The 9392-nt window shown below is 32.0% G+C and overlaps 1 long non-coding RNA gene across 1 annotated transcript; it reads left to right on the top strand.

The window, feature by feature from the left end:
- Positions 1-2289: 2289 nt before the first annotated feature.
- LOC145316379 (uncharacterized) lies at positions 2290-8087 on the top strand. The gene is made up of 5 exons (XR_013878447.1): positions 2290-2367; positions 3261-3342; positions 5371-5529; positions 7037-7306; positions 7839-8087. It is a non-coding gene; the product is annotated as an uncharacterized LOC145316379 (long non-coding RNA).
- The last annotated feature ends 1305 nt before the right edge of the window (positions 8088-9392 follow it).

Below are 9392 nucleotides of genomic sequence, written 5' to 3'. Positions count from 1 at the left end.
CTTAATTTGGCCCAAGAAGATCAAACTAGCCCCTAAGATATCCCGTTTTGATACTTCAATGGCATAATCTAACCTGCAAAGCCATTAAAGAGTGCTTTTTATACTATAGATATACACTCATAAGCTTTATATACCTTAACCTCTGAGCATTTTGCCTAAAGAGGGACTTGAATTAGTGTTTTAAGAAATTATCTTTATATTTTTTTGTTGGCGTTCTCGGAGCCATATATAAAAGAGATTTAATCCCCCAAAATGTATCCTAAATCTTGCCCTGTACCAATACAAATCATCCCTGAAAATTGGGATATCATCGATCCATCCGTTTACGAGATCTTAGCAAAAATACATCTTGTTACATTTGTTTTTATAAAATTGATCCTGTAAATAAAAATAACCATAATTTCTATAAATAAAACTTATTAAATAGAATTTTCTTTGCTTTTAATGAAACAAAGATATACGACAAACAAAATTGTGTTTACTTTATTATGTTGTTGGTTGCTATGAATCAGAAAAATAAAACAGCGGCAAATGCGCTTTTTGAATAAGGAATCCGCGCCAACTTTGACAATTAATAAAGCTTCCCTGAAAAGGAGCTAGCTCAATTATTGTGACTGGTTAAAGTGATTGAGAATCTAATTCATAACTTAACAGTGGTTTAGAAGGGGTTAATATAAGCAGCATCGAAAGGCATTTTTTTAGTTTAGCCTCTTAATTTGATTTTTATGAAAAAAATATAAAAATTTTTTTTTGACTATTTCTCTTTAATTTTTTTTTGACAGTAAAATAACGGGAAAAATTTAAGATAATTACTTTTAAACAAAAAATCAAGAAAACTTATGTACTAGACGCTATTGGGTATAATATGGGCTTTCTTTTGGAATTGAAATAATGCGATAATATCAAAATCTTGCAAAAGAGATAGTTTTTTAGCATGTCTTTATTGCACTAAATTTTATATTGAATGAGGGGTTAAAGGAAAATGCTCTTTTTTATTACAAAATGGTGATTCTGACTTTTTCTAGTGGTTCAGTCGTATTAAAAATTAATATTGTAATGTCATCTTTTTTATATAAAAGTAATTTTATATAATTATACGACGTAAATTAGTTATTTTTCTGTTATTTAAATTGCGAAAAAAAATGTTTTAGCTAAAATAATCGAGTTCCTATTGGCTAGCCAATAGGATTTGAGGATTGGAGGGGGAGGGGGGTAAAAGGAGAATGGGATAAATAATTTTCATCATGGTTTCCAAAATTACTTTTTATTGTTTTTAAAAATATGATAAGTACTCTAACTATATTATTTTTATTTAATTTAACTCCCGCCTTTCACTATAAATTTTTAAATAAAAATGAAAATAAAATATTTTTTTTTTAATTCAAAAGTTGGCCGCTATGATTTGATCAGTTTTTCTGTTGTTCGCTGAATTTTTTCTCTAAACAATAAACAGAGTTGTCAAATTATCTGAGATTAAGATTAAATTACATTTTAATTTTTACACGTAAAAAATATTTTTTTTAAAAATACATTTTTCAATAACGACATTGATTAATAGCATTATTTTATTTTATTTTATAATTAATTGGTAAATCTGGCAACTATGGTGTCAGCTGATATTATGCCTATGATAAATTGATAATTGTCTGCTACAGGCTACAGGCTAAAGCTATGAATGACGTTTTTGAAAACAATATATTCACATTATTTTGTTAATTATTACAAGGAGCGTTGCGGAAGCGTTTAATTTTGGTGCGGCTCCGGCTCCAACCTAACATCAAGAAAAACTCGACATATTTTTTTCCCACGTCTACTTTTGACTTTTGAAGGTTCTAAAAGTAAAATTTTTGATAAAAATGGACTTGAAAAACTGAAAATTATAATTTTAAAAAAATCTCTTTATTTATCTAGTCCGGAGCCGTCTTTTAACTAAAATTACGGCTCCAGCTCCAGCAAAATTTGGCGGCTCCACAACACTTATTATAAGCAAAATTTGAACGGTTATATCTGTCCATATTCGACAGCTCTTTTTTTTGTGAGATATGTCAAAATGTTCAACGGCTAGCGAGACATACAGATAGATTAACTTTTACTTTATTATAAGGAATGGCGGCCCTTGGGTTCGTTTGGAGGGGGGGGGGGGGAGTGAAGTCGAACTCACTCCTCACTCTCAATTGTAGCATCTATTGAGAGCAACTCAATCAGTTTATTACTTATTGGAATCGTAAGATTTACACAATTAAATAAACCTTTAATATAATGTTGAATTTTAGATAAAATTTGTAAACAGGATTTTTTTTATTTCAGAAGAATAAATGTAACTCAAAAGTAAAAACAACCAACCAACATTTTTATAGAAAAGTAAAGGTAATTAATTCCATTTGTATTATTGGAATTTATAAACTTTCTAGTTCTGGACTGCTCTATACCTTCAAGGAACCGCCAAATTATTATAATTGAACATTATATTAGAATTATTTTAACTTTACTATCCATGGACAGAGTGCATGGCACGAAAGAAAGCAAGTATTGTTAAGCACCTTTAAAGAATCAGCATTTTTAATTTACTTGAAATATAGGATAAAGAAAAGGACATTCTTTTATAGTTGCCTCGCTCATAATACTTTACCTGTTCTAAGAATCATTATTCTTTAAAAAAGTTGTTAAAATGCAAAAAGAAATCAGCAAAGATGTATGGACTTTTTGGTAACGAATATAGAGTTGCAACGCTTTCTAAATCGTATCTAACTGTCATAGGAATCACCATGCAAAGTTTGAAATCGATAGGATAATTCTAACATGTCTATTCTAATAACTATATTATACAATAGTTTGTCAAAAAGATTAAAAATAAGCTATAAGCATGTTAAAAATGGACGTACAGTCTTTCTGGTAACAGTTATAGAGTTGCAATGCTTTCTAAACATCATGTTCGAAATTGATTGGACAATTCTAAATGTGTAATAAAACGAAAATAACCATTACGGACAGACAGACCGACCCTAATTTTAGAAAACTTCGCTTTTAAAAATGATAGGATTTTACCAGCTCTGTTAGCCAAACCCTGTAACTAACTCAATTGGTTTTAATCTAATATGTTTTCAATTTGATATCCGCAGAAAGGTGTCTTTAATACGATGCGATAAATAACGAATATAGATTAAATTAAACTTTAGAATTAGATTATACCTACAAAACAAATATCTATCTATCTACATCGTAAAAAACTTATGTGTATTTTTAACTTAAACATAATTTAGGTTTGATGATGGAGCTAGAGATGTAAGAGAACTACGCAAGAACAATCAGTTGGATGGTTTTGATTCCAGAGGAAATATTAATGTGAGTGGTCATTTTATATGCTTTTTTTATACACAAACTAGCAGATATGCTGATATATACCTACCTAATTCAAGTATTTTTCCTTTTTTGTTGGAGTAAATATTGAATTGAGGTACCCATCTAGTTATTAAGTTGATACTTATAAATTAATGGAGGAAGGGGTCATCGTACTCCCAAGTTACACTGGTATCCAAATTTTAAAAAACCACATTATCTCGTTCGTTAGCTTAAAAACTTTTGATCCTATTTTTAATTGTGATCGTTTGGTGTTTAAACTTTTCAACTTTTTCATCAATTTATTGTACATTGTGTTATCTCTTAAGATCCCTGATACTTATTTATGTTAAGATTTTTGGTTAGCCTTAATGGTTTTATCTTGAAAATAAATATTAAGCCAAATTGTTAATATATTTATGTAAAGGGGGAGGCGGGTGTGGCACTACAGGGTGCACCACATAAATCCGGACTTTTTTTTAAACGGCCCGGCCATAGCGCAAAACTACTTGACCAATCAGGATGTTTGACCCCACTATAAAAAGCTTAGGTAATAGGTAATGACCTTTTTGCCCATGAAAATCTTTGAACTATATAGGACGTGTACGCCGTGCTGGCCGTGCATATGTTCAACAAGGCAGATTCGAATTGCGCAGATAAATTACCATTGATTTATGACTTTGGCCTACTTAATCTGACCTCAGCCCATCTGTATGTGAGATGGGCTAATGAAACTTGCTGGATATACTATCAGATACCTAGTGAAAACTCTAGAAAAGACTAGAGCTCTCTAATTCTATCCAAGCTGACTTGGCTGTAGTACTCCGACAAAGTGAATCGTGGTAGATTTTAAGATGTCAAAAACGTCAAAAATCTCGGTTCTTGACTTCAGGGGCCCATATGGAACCTTGAAACTCGTTTCAGACTATGTATTGCACTGAAAACCCTATCTTAATCTTAGTGCCATTTTGAAAAAGGTATAAAACGTTGTTCTAGCTTAATTGTGGCCCAAATGAGAGCTGCCGTGTCAAAAGGTAGCTTTAAAGATAGGTTAATTTGGATCTTGCTGTTACTCACTCCTTAAGGAGATGTGGCCTCTCAGCAGCCCCGATCTTAATCCAATGGACTTTTGGGCCTCGAGCGCCATTAAAGCATGAACCAATACACGCGCCCATACCAAAAAGACCTCTCTTATTGCTTCTATCATGGAGAACTTTTCCTGTTTGAACAGGGACATGGTGACCAGGGTCGGCGGGCGGTTCAGGGGGCGGGTAGGGGCGGTGATTGAGGCTGGCGGCGATTTTATTAGATAATCTAATAGTCATATACCTAGGTTGCTTCCCAGTTTTTAATATTCAATAAAATCTTTAAAATTGACGATTTTATGTTTATTTGTTTAAAAATAAGAAAAAGTCCGGATTTATGTGGTGCACCCTGTATTTAAAACCAAAACTAAAAGTCTAATGAACTCAACTAAAATAGAGTTAAAGCACTGAAATTTTGCATGGCAGTTGATTTAAAGAGGTACACTGTGGATTCGTGGAACTGTAAAGGAATGTCAACGGAACCGCGGTTTTCACCAAAAACCGCTGTTTCCCGCCATAAATATTTTTTGTCTTTTATTGCCAAATCAGACAATTTTGAATGATCTGAGATAAACTTTTTTTTCATAAAAATTTCACAAGTGTCATGGGAAGCGGCGGTTTTGCCGCCGTTTCTTCATAGTTTTACAATGTAGGTACCTAATTAAAGCGACTGTCCTGCAAAATTTTAGTCCAAGTTGATTTCTTTTAATGTTAAGATTTGGATTTTATAAGTGTCACATCCGCCCCCTCCCTTTTCATAATGTAATACATATATTTATAGGTACAAGCCAATTTATTTATCTGCTCGTTATATTTTTCATTCAGAGGAAGTGCAAGGGCAGCTATTGCTTGAATAAAAAAAATGTGAAGATAACTTGCCCATCAAAACTTTATTCAACCAATTACAAATACACAATACTCTTAATTTTCACAAAATTCATTATCCCAGGTATTGGAGGTAACAAACAGGCCAGACACCCTGGAATCCTGACCTTATGAGACCTGGTTGTTTGGAACGTAAGGTCAAATTTTCCCTACCTGACCTGAATGGACGTTACAACATAATCAAGATCCACACAAGAGCTATGTCTGTGGAAAGAGATATTAGGTAGGTTTTAAGTTGCACTTTTGATTTTGTTTCTAATAGCACATAATTAGCAGAGTTGGAGTACAAATTAATATGGTAACCTAATTTTCATAACACTACCTACTCTTATTTCTGGCTTAACTTTTAGTACTAATATTCAGGGAGTAAGGGAGGGGACAATGGATTGAATATTCAATTTTCAAGAGTCTCAGACTATGGGTACTGGCGTAAAGGGAATGTGCACGAATTCAGCAGTTTCTGACTGACTTTGAGGCAATGCCCCGCTAACTAGCTGAGTTAGTTTTGAATATTGCAGACAGAAAAATTTGTTATTCATGGCTGGTTTTAACAAATATTTTTTCCCAAGAAAATGTCATTTCATGTATAGAAACTTTACTGTGATATTTATGTATTAAAAATCTAAGAACCCCTTGAATTTAGGTAGCAGTTAAAAATATATGAGAAGGGTTGACAAATTTCTAAACAAGATTTTTCTAGTGATTAATTACAGAATGTTTACTACATTGTGATCTATTGGCAATTTAATTTTCAATTAAATGATTTTTTTTAGAACTAATTTTGTTTTAATAGTTATTTCTTTTTCGTATTATAAACGTCTTTCCGCGGATATATAATGTACAATTATAAGATTAAAACCATTTTTTTAGCCCCGAGGTGCCGAAGGCACGGGCTAAAAAAAACTGGTTTTAATTTTATGATTGTACATTTTATATTCGTAGGAAGCTGGATATAATACGATGCTAGACATAGATTTTTTGTATGGATGAGAACCGGTTCCTATCCACCGGATTCGAATGAATACGAGAATAGTTATTTCTCGTATCGTATTATAAACGGCTTTCTGTGGATGTAGAATGTACAATTATAAGATTAAAACTAGTTTTAATCTTATGATTGTACATTTCTATATTCGTAGAAAACTGGATATAATACGATGCTAGACATAGTTTTTTTCGTATTCATGAGAACCGGTTCCTATCCACCGGATTCAAATGAATACAAGAAAAGTTATTTCTCGCATCGTATTATAAACAGCTTTCCACGGATATAAATGTACAATTATAATATTAAAACCAGTTTTTTTAGCCCCGAGGTGCCTAAGGCGCGGGCTAAAAATACTGGTTTTAATCTTATGATTGTACATTTTTTTATTCGTAGAAATCTGGATATAATACGATGCTAGACATAGTTTTTTCGTATGGATGAGAACCGGTTCCTATCCACCGGATTTGAATAAATACGAGAAATTATATTACCATTATCCCTTTACAATTTTGGTCATATTTTCTGGATAAATCTGGTTTTCATTGCTTTTCAGCGAAAACTCTTAAATTGAATTAATTGCCCATTGTCCCCTCCCTTACTCCCTGACTTTTATTACTTTGAGATTTGAGTTATTAACACGTAACAAGTTTTTTTTATACAAAGTACTTTGTGTGGAAGTATCACTGTGGCAATTTTGCAAAAAAAAATAACACTTTTTGGTATGAACTATTTTAATTTTTAGGTGATTTTTAGAGATGTTAGCTCGTCTGTGTGTGCAAACACAATAGGAGGTGAAATCCAAAGTTGTAAAGTTGTGTTAAGAAGATGGCATGTTTGACATTAGATCCATTCGGCATCTCCAGGCTAAAAAAATTGTATTAATCTTATTATTTACAGTTTTATATCCGCAGACAGCTGTTTATAATACAATATGATGAATTATTTTAATATTTGCATTTAAATTTTAGTTTTGTCTCAGATGATTCGAAATTGTCTATTTTGACGAGAAAAGGTCATAGAGAAAAAAATAAAAGAGAGGAATCGAAGCAACTAGAAGACGAAAATAGGCAGTGGGCCTAGAGGCCTACTCAGCGCTGTTGCCGCGCTAAAATTTATTGCTATTCCACTACTTTTCAAATGGGAGGATTAAAAATTATTAAAAAAAATATTTTTTTACTTTTTACTATTTCCATATTTAGGGCAAGAATATTAGATTAGATATTTTCGTTTTAATGTTTTAATTAAAAATTACATAGAATTTTATTTTTATTTAAAAAAATTTGTTCATGAAAGATGAATCCTTCTATTTGTAAAAAGGGGGAAATTTTTTTCATAATGAACATTCAGCTGATTCTGACCGCCAACGGCTGTTTGCTAAATATCGCTTTTCTTTTTATTCACATTATTATTTATGATTGACTTACAAAAAGCCCTGGGCGGCTTTTGATTTTCGTCTGCTTCTAAATTTAGGGATGGGGAAGTAGTATTTTACCATGAAAAAGGGGTGAGTATTCATCCTCTTATCCTTTTTCCTTATGGAAAAGGTAAATAAAAATTCGGCGGGAAATGACGTTTTCGATCTTAGTTGTAGATTCAATTTTTTGTGATATATCTAACATTGTATGTGATAATATACCTCAAAATAGAAATTTGTACCATTTGTCAATGAGATTTAAAAGCTGTAAAAATTCATTGTTCTATAATTTGATCATTATTACCTATAGTATTTTTTTTATTTACCTATGTACCTCAGTCCGATTTTTTTAACATAAATAAATATTTTTTAAACTTAACAGATTTTTTTCATTAAATATTTGTCTTTTTTTAAAGCTTGGCTACACTATACCTAATTCACTTTGTCTGTAGGTAGGTATTTAGGTTTTGTGATTTTCTTTGAGTTTATGCAAATTCTCTTTTCTTTTGTTATGTGAACTGAACATTTCCATTATAACATACTTCTTCCATCCTATGATTTGACTTCGCTACTTGTAGATGTTGATAATGTAGTTTTTATTACTTTTAGTTTTAATTAGGGTCCGAACCGTCCGTCCGTATGTAATATGTATACCCAGAAAGTTAGCTCTTCACACTTATTCAATTGTCGTATCGATTTAGGAAGCGTAACAAACAACTATATGTATAATCTTTACCAGAAAGACTGTACATCCATTAAAACATAGGGATTTTTACTATTTATAACTCCCTTTGATTCCAATTACGATAAGGTACAATGTTATAAGCAAAGCAGCTCTATATATAAGTCCTAAAAATGTAAATATGTCTATAAGCAGGTTTGCAACAACTCGTGCCACAACATACCAACTATTTTATTTTGGGTGCTTCTCCCTTAGTTTTAGAGATAATTGGGTAAAATCTTTTTAGTTGTGTCACTAATTAACCCAAGTTTTGGTATCTTTAATAAAACCGCCGCTCCCGCTGTCCCACTAAAAAATAACAAGGTTTCAAATGATTCCAAATTACCTGATTCGGCGAGAAATGCAATAACAAATTTTTTTTGGCGGCGGCGGAAACCTGCGGTAAATGGCAGGAGCGGCGGTACCGCCGCAGTTATTTATAAAAATATATTTTACTGACCAACCCAAAAAGATTTTGTTTCAATATCTTTAAAAGTACAATAAAAGCACTGAATTTAAGATCTACCTTGATAAAGGAGAATTTGAAAAAAATGACTGAAGTCCCAGGGTTACTTGCAATGGGAAATTTTTAAAAATAACATGGTCGCAAATGATTCCAAATTGCCTAATACAGCGAGAAATGCAATAAAAAAAATTTGGGGCGGCGACGAATGGTGGTCCAGTCACTGTTTTTTTTAAAGATACCAAAACTTGGGGGTTACACAACCAAAAAGATTTTACCCTATTATCTCTAAAACTAAGGGAGTAGCACCCAAAATAAAATTGCTGGCATGTCGTGGCACGAGTCACCATATTTACTTGCTATTTTACTTAGACTTATACATTTATATTATGTTTGTTCAGTTCTGATGCAAGTGTTAATGATTGCTTGTCCTACCATTTCAGAGCTTTGCTTTTATGGATTTTGTCATCTTTGTTGTATTTAGACAAGAAGTGATGGAA

Source organism: Acartia tonsa, chromosome 4 (genome assembly GCF_053477335.1).
Source record: "Acartia tonsa isolate MP-2025a chromosome 4, ASM5347733v1, whole genome shotgun sequence".
Lineage (NCBI taxonomy): Eukaryota > Metazoa > Arthropoda > Copepoda > Calanoida > Acartiidae > Acartia > Acartia tonsa.
The sequence above is the reverse complement of the archived record's forward strand: the minus strand, read 5'-3'. Positions and strand labels throughout refer to the sequence as shown.